Here is a 16,295-nt window from a genome sequence, read left to right as displayed (position 1 = left end):
TCTTCATTGGATACAACATAAGCTCGTCCCCTCCACCTATTACCAGATAGACTGAAGATCTAAAGGTCCCTGGTTCGATCCCGGGTTTCGGCAGGAACAGATTTTGCGAGAGGTCTACATTTGGTTCGTGACATTAAGGAGCCGATAAGATCTTCATTGTATACAACATAAGCTCGTCCCCTCCACCTATTACCAGATAGACTGAAGATCTAAAGGTCCCTGGTTCGATCCCGGGTTTCGGCAGGAACAGTTTTTGCGAGAGGTCTACATTTGGTTCGTGACGTTAAGGAGCCGATAAGATCTTCATTGTATACACCATAAGCTCGTCCCCTCCACCTATTACCAGATAGCAGAGTGGCGCAGCGGAAGCGTGCTGGGCCCATAACCCAGAGGTCGATGGATCGAAACCATCCTCTGCTGTGTATTTTACATGTGGACAATTCGGCGAAGACAAAAACAGATCATAAGATAATATAAAAAGCCTTTATGCAATAGAAATGATACCTACCATACAGTTAAGATTTGACAAAATAAAAGCATACGTTTGTTTTCAAAGAATGCGTTAAAATTGTATTTGTAAGCAATACTATAACTTATATAATATATCAACTATAAAGTATGAATGGGTGAGTTAGACCACATTAATATTGCGTCATCCTGAAGGGTAAGTGCAAATTTGATGTGTTCACTACCACCCTCTCATGGACAATGGATAAAATAACACGTCATTTTATCTGAGTAGTTCTAGAACTTCCATTACACATTGAGAGCCTGTGTCTGTTAGGAAGAAGACTCCAGATCAACTGAGGCTCATTTTCGTAGCTGTCGTCAGTAATTGGGTTAGCCTAATTTGAACAAAAATTCTAATTGAAAGTATGTGTGAGTTTGTCAGGGGACCAGCAGGTGGACGCTTCAAAAATAACGTGTGCGTGATTACTCCATCCATGTGGAGGCATTTGTCACTCGCTGTTGGAGAAAGATTAATAGAAAGTAAGTTGGCCGAAATAGCTCAGTTGGGAGAGCGTTAGACTGAAGATCTAAAGGTCCCTGGTTCGATCCCGGGTTTCGTCAGGAACAGTTTTTGCGAGAGGTCTACATTTGGTTCGTGACATTAAGGAGCCGATAAGATCTTCATTGTATACAACATAAGCTCGTCCCCTCCACCTATTACCAGATAGACTGAAGATCTAAAGGTCCCTGGTTTGATCCCGGGTTTCGGCAGGAACAGTTTTTGCGAGAGGTCTACATTTGGTTCGTGACATTCATAAAAAATAACGTGTGCGTGATTACTCCATCCAGGTGGAGGCGATCCTAAAGTCAGCAGAATACACCAGACAGCCAACCACACCACAACCACTTTAAGGTGGCCGAAATAGCTCAGTTGGGAGAGCGTTAGACTGAAGATCTAAAGGTCCCTGGTTCGATCCCGGGTTTCGGCAGGAACAGTTTTTGCGAGAGGTCTACATTTGGTTCGTGACATTCATAAAAAATAACGTGTGCGTGATTACTCCATCCAGGTGGAGGCGATCCTAAAGTCAGCAGAATACACCAGACAGCCAACCACACCACAACCACTTTAAGGTGGCCGAAATAGCTCAGTTGGGAGAGCGTTAGACTGAACATCTAAAGGTCCCTGGATCGATCCCGGGTTTCGGCAGGAACAGATTTTGCGAGAGGTCTACATTTGGTTCGTGACATTAAGGAGCCGATAAGATCTTCTTTGGATACAACATAAGCTCGTCCCCTCCACCTATTACCAGATAGACTGAAGATCTAAAGGTCCCTGGTTCGATCCCGGGTTTCGGCAGGAACAGATTTTGCGAGAGGTCTACATTTGGTTCGTGACATTAAGGAGCCGATAAGATCTTCATTGTATACAACATAAGCTCGTCCCCTCCACCTATTACCAGATAGACTGAAGATCTAAAGATCTGAAGATCTAAATGATACCTACCATACAGTTAAGATTTGACAAAATAAAAGGATACGTTTGTTTTCAAAGAATGCGTTAAAATTGTATTTGTAAGCAATACTATAACTTATATAATATATCAACTATAAAGTATGAATGGGTGAGTTAGACCACATTAATATTGCGTCATCCTGAAGGGTAAGTGCAAATTTGATGTGTTCACTACCACCCTCTCATGGACAATGGATAAAATAACACGTCATTTTATCTGAGTAGTTCTAGAACTTCCATTACACATTGAGAGCCTGTGTCTGTTAGGAAGAAGACTCCAGATCAACTGAGGCTCATTTTCGTAGCTGTCGTCAGTAATTGGGTTAGCCTAATTTGAACAAAAATTCTAATTGAAAGTATGTGTGAGTTTGTCAGGGGACCAGCAGGTGGACGCTTCAAAAATAACGTGTGCGTGATTACTCCATCCATGTGGAGGCATTTGTCACTCGCTGTTGGAGAAAGATTAATAGAAAATAATCATGATCCTAAAGTCAGCAGAATACACCAGACAGCCAACCACACCACAACCACTTTAAGGTGGCCGAAATAGCTCAGTTGGGAGAGCGTTAGACTGAAGATCTAAAGGTCCCTGGTTCGATCCCAGGTTTCGGCAGGAACAGTTTTTGCGAGAGGTCTACATTTGGTTCGTGACATTAAGGAGCCGATAAGATCTTCATTGTATACAACATAAGCTCGTCCCCTCCACCTATTACCAGATAGACTGAAGATCTAAAGGTCCCTGGTTCGATTCCGGGTTTCGGCAGGAACAGTTTTTGCGAGAGGTCTACATTTGGTTCGTGACATTCATAAAAAATAACGTGTGCGTGATTACTCCATCCATGTGGAGGCATTTGTCATTCGCTGTTGGAGAAAGATTAATAGAAAATAAGGTGGCCGAAATAGCTCATTTGGGAGAGCGTTAGACTAAAGGTCCCTGGTTCGATCCCGGGTTTCGGCAGACAGCCAACCACACCACAACCACTTTAAGGTGGCCGAAATAGCTCAGTTGGGAGAGCGTTAGACTGAAGATCTAAAGGTCCCTGGTTCGATCCCGGGTTTCGGCAGGAACAGTTTTTGGGAGAGGTCTACATTTGGTTCGTGACATTAAGGAGCCGATAAGATCTTCATTGGATACAACATAAGCTCGTCCCCTCCACCTATTACCAGATAGACTGAAGATCTAAAGGTCCCTGGTTCGATCCCGGGTTTCGGCAGGAACAGATTTTGCGAGAGGTCTACATTTGGTTCGTGACATTAAGGAGCCGATAAGATCTTCATTGTATACAACATAAGCTCGTCCCCTCCACCTATTACCAGATAGACTGAAGATCTAAAGGTCCCTGGTTCGATCCCGGGTTTCGGCAGGAACAGTTTTTGCGAGAGGTCTACATTTGGTTCGTGACGTTAAGGAGCCGATAAGATCTTCATTGTATACACCATAAGCTCGTCCCCTCCACCTATTACCAGATAGCAGAGTGGCGCAGCGGAAGCGTGCTGGGCCCATAACCCAGAGGTCGATGGATCGAAACCATCCTCTGCTGTGTATTTTACATGTGGACAATTCGGCGAAGACAAAAACAGATCATAAGATAATATAAAAAGCCTTTATGCAATAGAAATGATACCTACCATACAGTTAAGATTTGACAAAATAAAAGCATACGTTTGTTTTCAAAGAATGCGTTAAAATTGTATTTGTAAGCAATACTATAACTTATATAATATATCAACTATAAAGTATGAATGGGTGAGTTAGACCACATTAATATTGCGTCATCCTGAAGGGTAAGTGCAAATTTGATGTGTTCACTACCACCCTCTCATGGACAATGGATAAAATAACACGTCATTTTATCTGAGTAGTTCTAGAACTTCCATTACACATTGAGAGCCTGTGTCTGTTAGGAAGAAGACTCCAGATCAACTGAGGCTCATTTTCGTAGCTGTCGTCAGTAATTGGGTTAGCCTAATTTGAACAAAAATTCTAATTGAAAGTATGTGTGAGTTTGTCAGGGGACCAGCAGGTGGACGCTTCAAAAATAACGTGTGCGTGATTACTCCATCCATGTGGAGGCATTTGTCACTCGCTGTTGGAGAAAGATTAATAGAAAATAATCATGATCCTAAAGTCAGCAGAATACACCAGACAGCCAACCACACCACAACCACTTTAAGGTGGCCGAAATAGCTCAGTTGGGAGAGCGTTAGACTGAAGATCTAAAGGTCCCTGGTTCGATCCCGGGTTTCGGCAGGAACAGTTTTTGCGAGAGGTCTACATTTGGTTCGTGACATTAAGGAGCCGATAAGATCTTCATTGTATACAACATAAGCTCGTCCCCTCCACCTATTACCAGATAGACTGAAGATCTAAAGGTCCCTGGTTCGATTCCGGGTTTCGGCAGGAACAGTTTTTGCGAGAGGTCTACATTTGGTTCGTGACATTCATAAAAAATAACGTGTGCGTGATTACTCCATCCATGTGGAGGCATTTGTCATTCGCTGTTGGAGAAAGATTAATAGAAAATAAGGTGGCCGAAATAGCTCATTTGGGAGAGCGTTAGACTGAAGATCTAAAGGTCCCTGGTTCGATCCCGGGTTTCGGCAGGAACAGTTTTTGCGAGAGGTCTACATTTGGTTCGTGACATTAAGGAGCCGATAAGATCTTCATTGTATACAACATAAGCTCGTCCCCTCCACCTATTACCAGATAGACTGAAGATCTAAAGGTCCCTGGTTTGATCCCGGGTTTCGGCAGGAACAGTTTTTGCGAGAGGTCTACATTTGGTTCGTGACATTCATAAAAAATAACGTGTGCGTGATTACTCCATCCAGGTGGAGGCGATCCTAAAGTCAGCAGAATACACCAGACAGCCAACCACACCACAACCACTTTAAGGTGGCCGAAATAGCTCAGTTGGGAGAGCGTTAGACTGAAGATCTAAAGGTCCCTGGTTCGATCCCGGGTTTCGGCAGGAACAGTTTTTGCGAGAGGTCTACATTTGGTTCGTGACATTAAGGAGCCGATAAGATCTTCATTGTATACAACATAAGCTCGTCCCCTCCACCTATTACCAGATAGACTGAAGATCTAAAGGTCCCTGGTTTGATCCCGGGTTTCGGCAGGAACAGTTTTTGCGAGAGGTCTACATTTGGTTCGTGACATTCATAAAAAATAACGTGTGCGTGATTACTCCATCCAGGTGGAGGCGATCCTAAAGTCAGCAGAATACACCAGACAGCCAACCACACCACAACCACTTTAAGGTTGCCGAAATAGCTCAGTTGGGAGAGCGTTAGACTGAAGATCTAAAGGTCCCTGGTTCGATCCCGGGTTTCGGCAGGAACAGTTTTTGCGAGAGGTCTACATTTGGTTCGTGACATTAAGGAGCCGATAAGATCTTCATTGTATACAACATAAGCTCGTCCCCTCCACCTATTACCAGATAGACTGAAGATCTAAAGGTCCCTGGTTTGATCCCGGGTTTCGGCAGGAACAGTTTTTGCGAGAGGTCTACATTTGGTTCGTGACATTCATAAAAAATAACGTGTGCGTGATTACTCCATCCAGGTGGAGGCGATCCTAAAGTCAGCAGAATACACCAGACAGCCAACCACACCACAACCACTTTAAGGTGGCCGAAATAGCTCAGTTGGGAGAGCGTTAGACTGAAGATCTAAAGGTCCCTGGTTCGATCCCGGGTTTCGGCAGGAACAGTTTTTGCGAGAGGTCTACATTTGGTTCGTGACATTCATAAAAAATAACGTGTGCGTGATTACTCCATCCATGTGGAGGCATTTGTCATTCGCTGTTGGAGAAAGATTAATAGAAAATAAGGTGGCCGAAATAGCTCAGTTGGGAGAGCGTTTGACTGAAGATCTAAAGGTCCCTGGTTCGGTTTCGGCAGGAACAGTTTTTGCGAGAGGTCTACATTTGGTTCGTGACGTTACGGAGCCGATAAGATCTTCATTGTATACACCATAAGCTCGTCCCCTCCACCTATTACCAGATAGCAGAGTGGCGCAGCGGAAGCGTGCTGGGCCCATAACCCAGATGTCGATGGATCGAAACCATCCTCTGCTGTGTATTTTACATGTGGACAATTCGGCGAAGACAAAAACAGATCATAAGATAATATAAAAAGCCTTTATGCAATAGAAATGATACCTACCATACAGTTAAGATTTGACAAAATAAAAGGATACGTTTGTTTTCAAAGAATGCGTTAAAATTGTATTTGTAAGCAATACTATAACTTATATAATATATCAACTATAAAGTATGAATGGGTGAGTTAGACCACATTAATATTGCGTCATCCTGAAGGGTAAGTGCAAATTTGATGTGTTCACTACCACCCTCTCATGGACAATGGATAAAATAACACGTCATTTTATCTGAGTAGTTCTAGAACTTCCATTACACATTGAGAGCCTGTGTCTGTTAGGAAGAAGACTCCAGATCAACTGAGGCTCATTTTCGTAGCTGTCGTCAGTAATTGGGTTAGCCTAATTTGAACAAAAATTCTAATTGAAAGTATGTGTGAGTTTGTCAGGGGACCAGCAGGTGGACGCTTCAAAAATAACGTGTGCGTGATTACTCCATCCATGTGGAGGCATTTGTCACTCGCTGTTGGAGAAAGATTAATAGAAAATAATCATGATCCTAAAGTCAGCAGAATACACCAGACAGCCAACCACACCATAACAACTTTAAGGTGGCCGAAATAGCTCAGTTGGGAGAGCGTTAGACTGAAGATCTAAAGGTCCCTGGTTCGATCCCGGGTTTCGGCAGGAACAATTTTTGCGAGAGGTCTACATTTGGTTCGTGACATTCAGGAGCCGATAAGATCTTCATTGTATACACCATAAGCTCGTCCCCTCCACCTATTACCAGATAGCAGAGTGGCGCAGCGGAAGCGTGCTGGGCCCATAACCCAGAGGTCGATGGATCGAAATATGTATTTTACATGTGGACAATTCGGCAAAGACAAAAACAGATCATAAGATAATATAAAAAGCCTTTATGCAATAGAAATGATACCTACCATACAGTTAAGATTTGACAAAATAAAAGGATACGTTTGTTTTCAAAGAATGCGTTAAAATTGTATTTGTAAGCAATACTTATATAATATATCAACTATAAAGTATGAATGGGTGAGTTAGACCACATTAATATTGCGTCATCCTGAAGGGTAAGTGCAAATTTGATGTGTTCACCCTCTCATGGACAATGGATAAAATAACACGTCATTTTATCTGAGTAGTTCTAGAACTTCCATTACACATTGAGAGCCTGTGTCTGTTAGGAAGAAGACTCCAGATCAACTGAGGCTCATTTTCGTAGCTGTCGTCAGTAATTGGGTTAGCCTAATTTGAACAAAAATTCTAATTGAAAGTATGTGTGAGTTTGTCAGGGGACCAGCAGGTGGACGCTTCAAAAATAACGTGTGCGTGATTACTCCATCCATGTGGAGGCATTTGTCACTCGCTGTTGGAGAAAGATTAATAGAAAATAATCATGATCCTAAAGTCAGCAGAATACACCAGACAGCCAACCACACCACAACCACTCTAAGGTGGCCGAAATAGCTCAGTTGGGAGAGTGTTAGACTGAAGATCTAAAGGTCCCTGGTTCGATCCCGGGTTTCGGCAGGAACAGTTTTTGCGAGAGATCTACATTTGGTTCGTGACATTAAGGAGCCGATAAGATCTTCATTGTATACAACATAAGCTCGTCCCCTCCACCTATTACCAGATAGACTGAAGATCTAAAGGTCCCTGGTTCGATCCCGGGTTTCGGCAGGAACAGTTTTTGCGAGAGGTCTACATTTGGTTCGTGACATTCATAAAAAATAACGTGTGCGTGATTACTCCATCCATGTGGAGGCATTTGTCATTCGCTGTTTGAGAAAGATTAATAGAAAATAAGGTGGCCGAAATAGCTCAGTTGGGAGAGCGTTAGACTGAAGATCTAAAGGTTCCTGGTTCGATCCCGGGTTTCGGCAGGAACAGTTTTTGCGAGAGGTCTACATTTGGTTCGTGACATTAAGGAGCCGATAAGATCTTCATTGTATACAACATAAGCTCGTCCCCTCCACCTATTACCAGATAGACTGAAGATCTAAAGGTCCCTGGTTCGATCCCGGGTTTCGGCAGGAACAGTTTTTGCGAGAGGTCTACATTTGGTTCGTGACATTCATAAAAAATAACGTGTGTGTGATTACTCCATCCATGTGGAGGCATTTGTCATTCGCTGTTGGAGAAAGATTAATAGAAAATAAGGTGGCCGAAAAGCTCAGTTGGGAGAGCGTTAGACTGAAGATCTAAAGGTCCCTTGTTCGATCCCGGGTTTCGGCAGGAACAGTTTTTGCGAGAGGTCTACATTTGGTTCGTGACATTCATAAAAAATAACGTGTGCGTGATTACTCCATCCAGGTGGAGGCGATCCTAAAGTCAGCAGAATACACCAGACAGCCAACCACACCACAACCACTTTAAGGTGGCCGAAATAGCTCAGTTGGGAGAGCGTTAGACTGAAGATCTAAAGGTCCCTGGTTCGATCCCGGGTTTCGGCAGGAACAGTTTTTGCGAGAGGTCTACATTTGGTTCGTGACATTAAGGAGCCGATAAGATCTTCATTGTATACAACATAAGCTCGTCCCCTCCACCTATTACCAGATAGACTGAAGATCTAAAGGTCCCTGGTTCGATCCCGGGTTTCGGCAGGAACAGTTTTTGCGAGAGGTCTACATTTGGTTCGTGACATTCATAAAAAATAACGTGTGCGTGATTACTCCATCCATGTGGAGGCATTTGTCATTCGCTGTTGGAGAAATATTAATAGAAATTAAGGTGGCTGAAATAGCTCAGTTGGGAGAGCGTTAGACTGAAGATCTAAAGGTCCCTGGTTCGATCCCGGGTTTCGGCAGGAACAGTTTTTGCGAGAGGTCTACATTTGGTTCGTGACATTAAGGAGCCGATAAGATCTTCATTGTATACAACATAAGCTCGTCCCCTCCACCTATTACCAGATAGACTGAAGATCTAAAGGTCCCTGGTTCGATCCCGGATTTCGGCAGGAACAGTTTTTGCGAGAGGTCTACATTTGGTTCGTGACATTCATAAAAAATAACGTGTGCGTGATTACTCCATCCAGGTGGAGGCATTTGTCATTCGCAGTTGGAGAAAGATTAATAGAAAATAAGGTGGCCGAAATAGCTCAGTTGGGAGAGCGTTAGACTGAAGATCTAAAGATCCCGGGTTTCGGCAGGAACAGTTTTTGCGAGAGGTCTACATTTGGTTCGTGACGTTAAGGAGCCGATAAGATCTTCATTGTATACACCATAAGCTCGTCCCCTCCACCTATTACCAGATAGCAGAGTGGCGCAGCGGAAGCGTGCTGGGCCCATAACCCAGAGGTCGATGGATCGAAACCATCCTCTGCTATGTATTTTACATGTGGACAATTCGGCGAAGACAAAAACAGATCATAATATAAAAAGCCTTTATGCAATAGAAATGATACCTACCATACAGTTAAGATTTGACAAAATAAAAGGATACGTTTGTTTTCAAAGAATGCGTTAAAATTGTATTTGTAAGCAATACTATAACTTATATAATATATCAACTATAAAGTATGAATGGGTGAGTTAGACCACATTAATATTGCGTCATCCTGAAGGGTAAGTGCAAATTTGATGTGTTCACCCTCTCATGGACAATGGATAAAATAACACGTCATTTTATCTGAGTAGTTCTAGAACTTCCATTACACATTGAGAGCCTGTGTCTGTTAGGAAGAAGACTCCAGATCAACTGAGGCTCATTTTCGTAGCTGTCGTCAGTAATTGGGTTAGCCTAATTTGAACAAAAATTCTAATTGAAAGTATGTGTGAGTTTGTCAGGGGACCAGCAGGTGGACGCTTCAAAAATAACGTGTGCGTGATTACTCCATCCATGTGGAGGCATTTGTCACTCGCTGTTGGAGAAAGATTAATAGAAAATAATCATGATCCTAAAGTCAGCAGAATACACCAGACAGCCAACCACACCACAACCACTTTAAGGTGGCCGAAATAGCTCAGTTGGGAGAGCGTTAGACTGAAGATCTAAAGGTCCCTGGTTCGATCCCGGGTTTCGGCAGGAACAGTTTTTGCGAGAGATCTACATTTGGTTCGTGACATTAAGGAGCCGATAAGATCTTCATTGTATACAACATAAGCTCGTCCCCTCCACCTATTACCAGATAGACTGAAGATCTAAAGGTCCCTGGTTCGATCCCGGGTTTCGGCAGGAACAGTTTTTGCGAGAGGTCTACATTTGGTTCGTGACATTCATAAAAAATAACGTGTGCGTGATTACTCCATCCATGTGGAGGCATTTGTCATTCGCTGTTGGAGAAAGATTAATAGAAAATAAGGTGGCCGAAATAGCTCAGTTGGGAGAGCGTTAGACTGAAGATCTAAAGGTCCCTTGTTCGATCCCGGGTTTCGGCAGGAACAGTTTTTGCGAGAGGTCTACATTTGGTTCGTGACATTCATAAAAAATAACGTGTGCGTGATTACTCCATCCAGGTGGAGGCGATCCTAAAGTCAGCAGAATACACCAGACAGCCAACCACACCACAACCACTTTAAGGTGGCCGAAATAGCTCAGTTGGGAGAGCGTTAGACTGAAGATCTAAAGGTCCCTGGTTCGATCCCGGGTTTCGGCAGGAACAGTTTTTGCGAGAGGTCTACATTTGGTTCGTGACATTAAGGAGCCGATAAGATCTTCATTGTATACAACATAAGCTCGTCCCCTCCACCTATTACCAGATAGACTGAAGATCTAAAGGTCCCTGGTTCGATCCCGGGTTTCGGCAGGAACAGTTTTTGCGAGAGGTCTACATTTGGTTCGTGACATTCATAAAAAATAACGTGTGCGTGATTACTCCATCCATGTGGAGGCATTTGTCATTCGCTGTTGGAGAAATATTAATAGAAATTAAGGTGGCTGAAATAGCTCAGTTGGGAGAGCGTTAGACTGAAGATCTAAAGGTCCCTGGTTCGATCCCGGGTTTCGGCAGGAACAGTTTTTGCGAGAGGTCTACATTTGGTTCGTGACATTAAGGAGCCGATAAGATCTTCATTGTATACAACATAAGCTCGTCCCCTCCACCTATTACCAGATAGACTGAAGATCTAAAGGTCCCTGGTTCGATCCCGGGTTTCGGCAGGAACAGTTTTTGCGAGAGGTCTACATTTGGTTTGTGACATTCATAAAAAATAACGTGTGCGTGATTACTCCATCCAGGTGGAGGCATTTGTCATTCGCAGTTGGAGAAAGATTAATAGAAAATAAGGTGGCCGAAATAGCTCAGTTGGGAGAGCGTTAGACTAAAGATCCCGGGTTTCGGCAGGAACAGTTTTTGCGAGAGGTCTACATTTGGTTCGTGACATTAAGGAGCCGATAAGATCTTCATTGTATACACCATAAGCTCGTCCCCTCCACCTATTACCAGATAGCAGAGTGGCGCAGCGGAAGCGTGCTGGGCCCATAACCCAGAGGTCGATGGATCGAAACCATCCTCTGCTATGTATTTTACATGTGGACAATTCGGCGAAGACAAAAACAGATCATAAGATAATATAAAAAGCCTTTATGCAATAGAAATGATACCTACCATACAGTTAAGATTTGACAAAATAAAAGGATACGTTTGTTTTCAAAGAATGCGTTAAAATTGTATTTGTAAGCAATACTATAACTTATATAATATATCAACTATAAAGTATGAATGGGTGAGTTAGACCACATTAATATTGCGTCATCCTGAAGGGTAAGTGCAAATTTGATGAATCATGATCATGATCTGTCACGCCCTGACCTTAGAGAGTGTGTGAGTTTGTCAGGGGACCAGCAGGTGGACGCTTCAAAAATAACGTGTGCGTGATTACTCCATCCATGTGGAGGCATTTGTCACTCGCTGTTGGAGAAAGATTAATAGAAAATAATCATGATCCTAAAGTCAGCAGAATACACCAGACAGCCAACCACACCACACAACACCACTTTAAGTTGGCCGAAATAGCTCAGTTGGGAGAGCGTTAGACTGAAGATCTAAAGGTCCCTGGTTCGATCCCGGGTTTCGGCAGGAACAGTTTTTGCGAGAGGTCTACATTTGGTTCGTGACATTAAGGAGCCGATAAGATCTTCATTGTATACAACATAAGCTTGTCCCCTCCACCTATTACCAGATAGACTGAAGATCTAAAGGTCCCTGGTTCGATCCCGGGTTTCGGCAGGAACAGTTTTTGCGAGAGGTCTACATTTGGTTCGTGACATTCATAAAAAATAACGTGTGCGTGATTACTCCATCCATGTGGAGGCCTTTGTCATTCGCTGTTGGAGAAAGATTAATAGAAAATAAGTTGGCCGAAATAGCTCAGTTGGGAGAGCGTTAGACTGAAGATCTAAAGGTCCCTGGTTCGATCCCGGGTTTCGGCAGAAACAGTTTTTGCGAGAGGTCTACATTTGGTTCGTGACATTAAGGAGCCGATAAGATCTTCATTGTATACAACATAAGCTCGTCCCCTCCACCTATTACCAGATAGACTGAAGATCTAAAGGTCCCTGGTTTGATCCCGGGTTTCGGCAGGAACAGTTTTTGCGAGAGGTCTACATTTGGTTCGTGACATTCATAAAAAATAACGTGTGCGTGATTACTCCATCCAGGTGGAGGCGATCCTAAAGTCAGCAGAATACACCAGACAGCCAACCACACCACAACCACTTTAAGGTGGCCGAAATAGCTCAGTTGGGAGAGGGTTAGACTGAAGATCTAAAGGACCCTGGTTCGATCCCGGGTTTCGGCAGGAACAGTTTTTGTGAGAGGTCTACATTTGGTTCGTGACATTAAGGAGCCGATAAGATCTTCATTGTATACAACATAAGCTCGTCCCCTCCACCTATTACCAGATAGACTGAAGATCTAAAGGTCCCTGGTTCGATCCCGGGTTTCGGCAGGAACAGTTTTTGCGAGAGGTCTACATTTGGTTCGTGACATTCATAAAAAATAACGTGTGCGTGATTACTCCATCCATGTGGAGGCATTTGTCATTCGCTGTTGGAGAAAGATTAATAGAAAATAAGGTGGCCGAAATAGCTCAGTTGGGAGAGCGTTAGACTGAAGATCTAAAGGTCCCTGGTTCGATCCCGGGTTTCGGCAGGAACAGTTTTTGCGAGAGGTCTACATTTGGTTCGTGACATTAAGGAGCCGATAAGATCTTCATTGTATACAACATAAGCTCGTCCCCTCCACCTATTACCAGATAGACTGAAGATCTAAAGGTCCCTGGTTCGATCCCGGGTTTCGGCAGGAACAGTTTTTGCGAGAGGTCTACATTTGGTTCGTGACATTAAGGAGCCGATAAGATCTTCATTGTATACACCATAAGCTCGTCCCCTCCACCTATTACCAGATAGCAGAGTGGCGCAGCGGAAGCTTGCTGGGCCCATAACCCAGAGGTCGATGGATCGAAACCATCCTCTGCTATGTATTTTACATGTGGACAATTCGGCGAAGACAAAAACAGATCATAAGATAATATAAAAAGCCTTTATGCAATAGAAATGATACCTACCATACAGTTAAGATTTGACAAAATAAAAGGATACGTTTGTTTTCAAAGAATGCGTTAAAATTGTATTTGTAAGCAATACTATAACTTATATAATATATCAACTATAAAGTATGAATGGGTGAGTTAGACCACATTAATATTGCGTCATCCTGAAGGGTAAGTGCAAATTTGATGAATCATGATCATGATCTGTCACGCCCTGACCTTAGAGAGCCGTTTTATTTCTCTATGTGGTTAGGTCAGGGTGTGATGTGTGGTGGGCATTCTATGTTTTCTGTTTGTATGTTTTTGCCGGGTATGGTTCTCAATCAGGGACAGCTGTCTATAGTTGTCTCTGATTGGGAATCATTCTTAGGCAGCCTGTTTTGCCACCTTAGTTGTGGGTAGTTGACTTTGTTAGTGGCCTGTATAGCCCTAGTAAGCGGTGTGGTGTTGGTTCTTGTTTTTGTTTGCGACATTCAAAATAAAAAGAAATGTACGCTCACAACGCTGCACCTTGGTCCGGTCATTTCCCTGATGACCTTCGTGACATTATCTGAATGCTCTAATCACATTTTGATCTATTAATGTCAGTCTTTGAATGCTCCATTGTATAAACTACACCGAATAATAATATAAACGCAACATGCAACAATTTCAAAGATTTTACTGAGTTACAGTTCATATAAGGAAATCAGTCAATGTAAATAAATTCATTAGGCCCTAATCCATGGATTTCACATGACTAAGAATACAGATATGCATCTGGTCACAGATACCTTTAAAAAAAAAGGTAGGAGCATGGATCTGAAAATCAGTCAGTATCTGGGGTGACCACCGTTTGCCTCATGCAGTGCGACACATCTCCTTTGCATAGAGTTGATCAGGCTGTGGCCTGTGGAATGTTGTCACACTACTCTTTAATGGCTGTGTGAAGTTACTGGATATTGGCGGGAACTGTAACACGTTGTCGTACACGTTGATCCAGAGCATCCCATACATGCTAAATGGTGACATGTCTGGTGAGTATGCAGGCCATGGAAGACCTGGGACATTTTCAGCTTCCAGGAATGGTGTACAGATTCTTACGACATGGGACCCTGAATTATCATGCTGAAACATGAGGTGATAGCGGCAGATGATTGGCATGAAAATGTTGGCTTATGGTAGAGAAATAGCTCAGTTGGGAGAGCGTTAGACTGAAGATCTAAAGGTCCCTGGTTCGATCCCGGGTTTCGGCAGGAACAGTTTTGGCGAGAGGTCTACATTTGGTTCGTGACATTAAGGAGCCGATAAGATCTTCATTGTATACACCATAAGCTCGTCCCCTCCACCTATTACCAGATAGCAGAGTGGCGCAGCGGAAGCGTGCTGGGCCCATAACCCAGAGGTCGATGGATCGAAACCATCCTCTGCTATGTATTTTACATGAGGACAATTCGGCGAAGACAAAAACAGATCATAAGATAATATAAAAAGCCTTTATGCAATAGAAATGATACCTACCATACAGTTAAGATTTGACAAAATAAAAGGATACGTTTGTTTTCAAAGAATGCGTTAAAATTGTATTTGTAAGCAATACTATAACTTATATAATATATCAACTATAAAGTATGAATGGGTGAGTTAGACCACATTAATATTGCGTCATCCTGAAGGGTAAGTGCAAATTTGATGTGTTCACCCTCTCATGGACAATGGATAAAATAACACGTCATTTTATCTGAGTAGTTCTAGAACTTCCATTACACATTGAGAGCCTGTGTCTGTTAGGAAGAAGACTCCAGATCAACTGAGGCTCATTTTCGTAGCTGTCGTCAGTAATTGGGTTAGCCTAATTTGAACAAAAATTCTAATTGAAAGTATGTGTGAGTTTGTCAGGGGACCAGCAGGTGGACGCTTCAAAAATAACGTGTGCGTGATTACTCCATCCATGTGGAGGCATTTGTCACTCGCTGTTGGAGAAAGATTAATAGAAAATAATCATGATCCTAAAGTCAGCAGAATACACCAGACAGCCAACCACACCACAACCACTTTAAGGTGGCCGAAATAGTTAAGATTTGACAAAATAAAAGGATATGTTTGTTTTCAAAGTTTTTGCGAGAGGTCTACATTTGGTTCGTGACATTCATAAAAAATAACGTGTGCGTGATTACTCCATCCATGTGGAGGCATTTGTCATTCGCTGTTGGAGAAAGATTAATAGAACATAAGGTGGCCGAAATAGCTCAGTTGGGAGAGCGTTAGACTGAAGATCTAAAGGTCCCTGGTTCGATCCCGGGTTTCGTCAGGAACAGTTTTTGCGAGAGGTCTAGATTTGGTTCGTGACATTAAGGAGCCGATAAGATCTTCATTGTATACAACACAAGCTCGTCCCCTCCACCTATTACCAGATAGACTGAAGATCTAAAGGTCCCTGGTTCGATCCCGGGTTTCGGCAGGAACAGTTTTTGCGAGAGGTCTACATTTGGTTCGTGACATTCATAAAAAATAACGTGTGCGTGATTACTCCATCCAGGTGGAGGCGATCCTAAAGTCAGCAGAATACACCAGACAGCCAACCACACCACAACCACTTTAAGGTGGCCGAAATAGCTCAGTTGGGAGAGCGTTAGACTGAAGATCTAAAGGTCCCTGGTTCGATCCCGGGTTTCGGCAGGAACAGTTTTTGCGAGAGGTCTACATTTGGTTCGTGACGTTCATAAAAAATAACGTGT

General features: G+C 43.1%; 25 non-coding genes across 25 annotated transcripts; all 25 read left to right on the top strand.

Annotated features, from left to right (window-relative positions):
* Positions 1-997: 997 nt before the first annotated feature.
* Positions 998-1,071, top strand: trnaf-gaa. The gene has a single exon. It is a non-coding gene; the product is annotated as a tRNA-Phe (tRNA).
* Positions 1,072-1,366: 295 nt separating this feature from the next.
* On the top strand, positions 1,367-1,439 carry trnaf-gaa. The gene has a single exon. It is a non-coding gene; the product is annotated as a tRNA-Phe (tRNA).
* A 145-nt stretch (positions 1,440-1,584) lies between these two features.
* Positions 1,585-1,657, top strand: trnaf-gaa. Its single transcript has one exon. It is a non-coding gene; the product is annotated as a tRNA-Phe (tRNA).
* Positions 1,658-2,503: 846 nt separating this feature from the next.
* Positions 2,504-2,576, top strand: trnaf-gaa. Its single transcript has one exon. It is a non-coding gene; the product is annotated as a tRNA-Phe (tRNA).
* Positions 2,577-2,954: 378 nt separating this feature from the next.
* Positions 2,955-3,027, top strand: trnaf-gaa. Its single transcript has one exon. It is a non-coding gene; the product is annotated as a tRNA-Phe (tRNA).
* Positions 3,028-4,141: 1,114 nt separating this feature from the next.
* On the top strand, positions 4,142-4,214 carry trnaf-gaa. The gene has a single exon. It is a non-coding gene; the product is annotated as a tRNA-Phe (tRNA).
* A 280-nt stretch (positions 4,215-4,494) lies between these two features.
* Positions 4,495-4,567, top strand: trnaf-gaa. The gene has a single exon. It is a non-coding gene; the product is annotated as a tRNA-Phe (tRNA).
* A 295-nt stretch (positions 4,568-4,862) lies between these two features.
* trnaf-gaa lies at positions 4,863-4,935 on the top strand. Its single transcript has one exon. It is a non-coding gene; the product is annotated as a tRNA-Phe (tRNA).
* A 295-nt stretch (positions 4,936-5,230) lies between these two features.
* On the top strand, positions 5,231-5,303 carry trnaf-gaa. Its single transcript has one exon. It is a non-coding gene; the product is annotated as a tRNA-Phe (tRNA).
* A 295-nt stretch (positions 5,304-5,598) lies between these two features.
* Positions 5,599-5,671, top strand: trnaf-gaa. The gene has a single exon. It is a non-coding gene; the product is annotated as a tRNA-Phe (tRNA).
* Positions 5,672-6,681: 1,010 nt separating this feature from the next.
* trnaf-gaa lies at positions 6,682-6,754 on the top strand. Its single transcript has one exon. It is a non-coding gene; the product is annotated as a tRNA-Phe (tRNA).
* A 791-nt stretch (positions 6,755-7,545) lies between these two features.
* trnaf-gaa lies at positions 7,546-7,618 on the top strand. Its single transcript has one exon. It is a non-coding gene; the product is annotated as a tRNA-Phe (tRNA).
* A 280-nt stretch (positions 7,619-7,898) lies between these two features.
* Positions 7,899-7,971, top strand: trnaf-gaa. The gene has a single exon. It is a non-coding gene; the product is annotated as a tRNA-Phe (tRNA).
* A 497-nt stretch (positions 7,972-8,468) lies between these two features.
* On the top strand, positions 8,469-8,541 carry trnaf-gaa. The gene has a single exon. It is a non-coding gene; the product is annotated as a tRNA-Phe (tRNA).
* Positions 8,542-8,821: 280 nt separating this feature from the next.
* Positions 8,822-8,894, top strand: trnaf-gaa. Its single transcript has one exon. It is a non-coding gene; the product is annotated as a tRNA-Phe (tRNA).
* A 1,144-nt stretch (positions 8,895-10,038) lies between these two features.
* trnaf-gaa lies at positions 10,039-10,111 on the top strand. The gene has a single exon. It is a non-coding gene; the product is annotated as a tRNA-Phe (tRNA).
* A 280-nt stretch (positions 10,112-10,391) lies between these two features.
* Positions 10,392-10,464, top strand: trnaf-gaa. Its single transcript has one exon. It is a non-coding gene; the product is annotated as a tRNA-Phe (tRNA).
* Positions 10,465-10,609: 145 nt separating this feature from the next.
* On the top strand, positions 10,610-10,682 carry trnaf-gaa. Its single transcript has one exon. It is a non-coding gene; the product is annotated as a tRNA-Phe (tRNA).
* A 280-nt stretch (positions 10,683-10,962) lies between these two features.
* Positions 10,963-11,035, top strand: trnaf-gaa. Its single transcript has one exon. It is a non-coding gene; the product is annotated as a tRNA-Phe (tRNA).
* A 996-nt stretch (positions 11,036-12,031) lies between these two features.
* Positions 12,032-12,104, top strand: trnaf-gaa. The gene has a single exon. It is a non-coding gene; the product is annotated as a tRNA-Phe (tRNA).
* Positions 12,105-12,384: 280 nt separating this feature from the next.
* On the top strand, positions 12,385-12,457 carry trnaf-gaa. The gene has a single exon. It is a non-coding gene; the product is annotated as a tRNA-Phe (tRNA).
* A 295-nt stretch (positions 12,458-12,752) lies between these two features.
* On the top strand, positions 12,753-12,825 carry trnaf-gaa. The gene has a single exon. It is a non-coding gene; the product is annotated as a tRNA-Phe (tRNA).
* Positions 12,826-13,105: 280 nt separating this feature from the next.
* On the top strand, positions 13,106-13,178 carry trnaf-gaa. Its single transcript has one exon. It is a non-coding gene; the product is annotated as a tRNA-Phe (tRNA).
* Positions 13,179-15,794: 2,616 nt separating this feature from the next.
* On the top strand, positions 15,795-15,868 carry trnaf-gaa. The gene has a single exon. It is a non-coding gene; the product is annotated as a tRNA-Phe (tRNA).
* Positions 15,869-16,163: 295 nt separating this feature from the next.
* Positions 16,164-16,236, top strand: trnaf-gaa. Its single transcript has one exon. It is a non-coding gene; the product is annotated as a tRNA-Phe (tRNA).
* Positions 16,237-16,295: the final 59 nt, after the last annotated feature.

Source organism: Oncorhynchus mykiss, chromosome 6, assembly GCF_013265735.2.
Source record: "Oncorhynchus mykiss isolate Arlee chromosome 6, USDA_OmykA_1.1, whole genome shotgun sequence".
Taxonomy (NCBI): domain Eukaryota; kingdom Metazoa; phylum Chordata; class Actinopteri; order Salmoniformes; family Salmonidae; genus Oncorhynchus; species Oncorhynchus mykiss.
The sequence above is the reverse complement of the archived record's forward strand: the minus strand, read 5'-3'. Positions and strand labels throughout refer to the sequence as shown.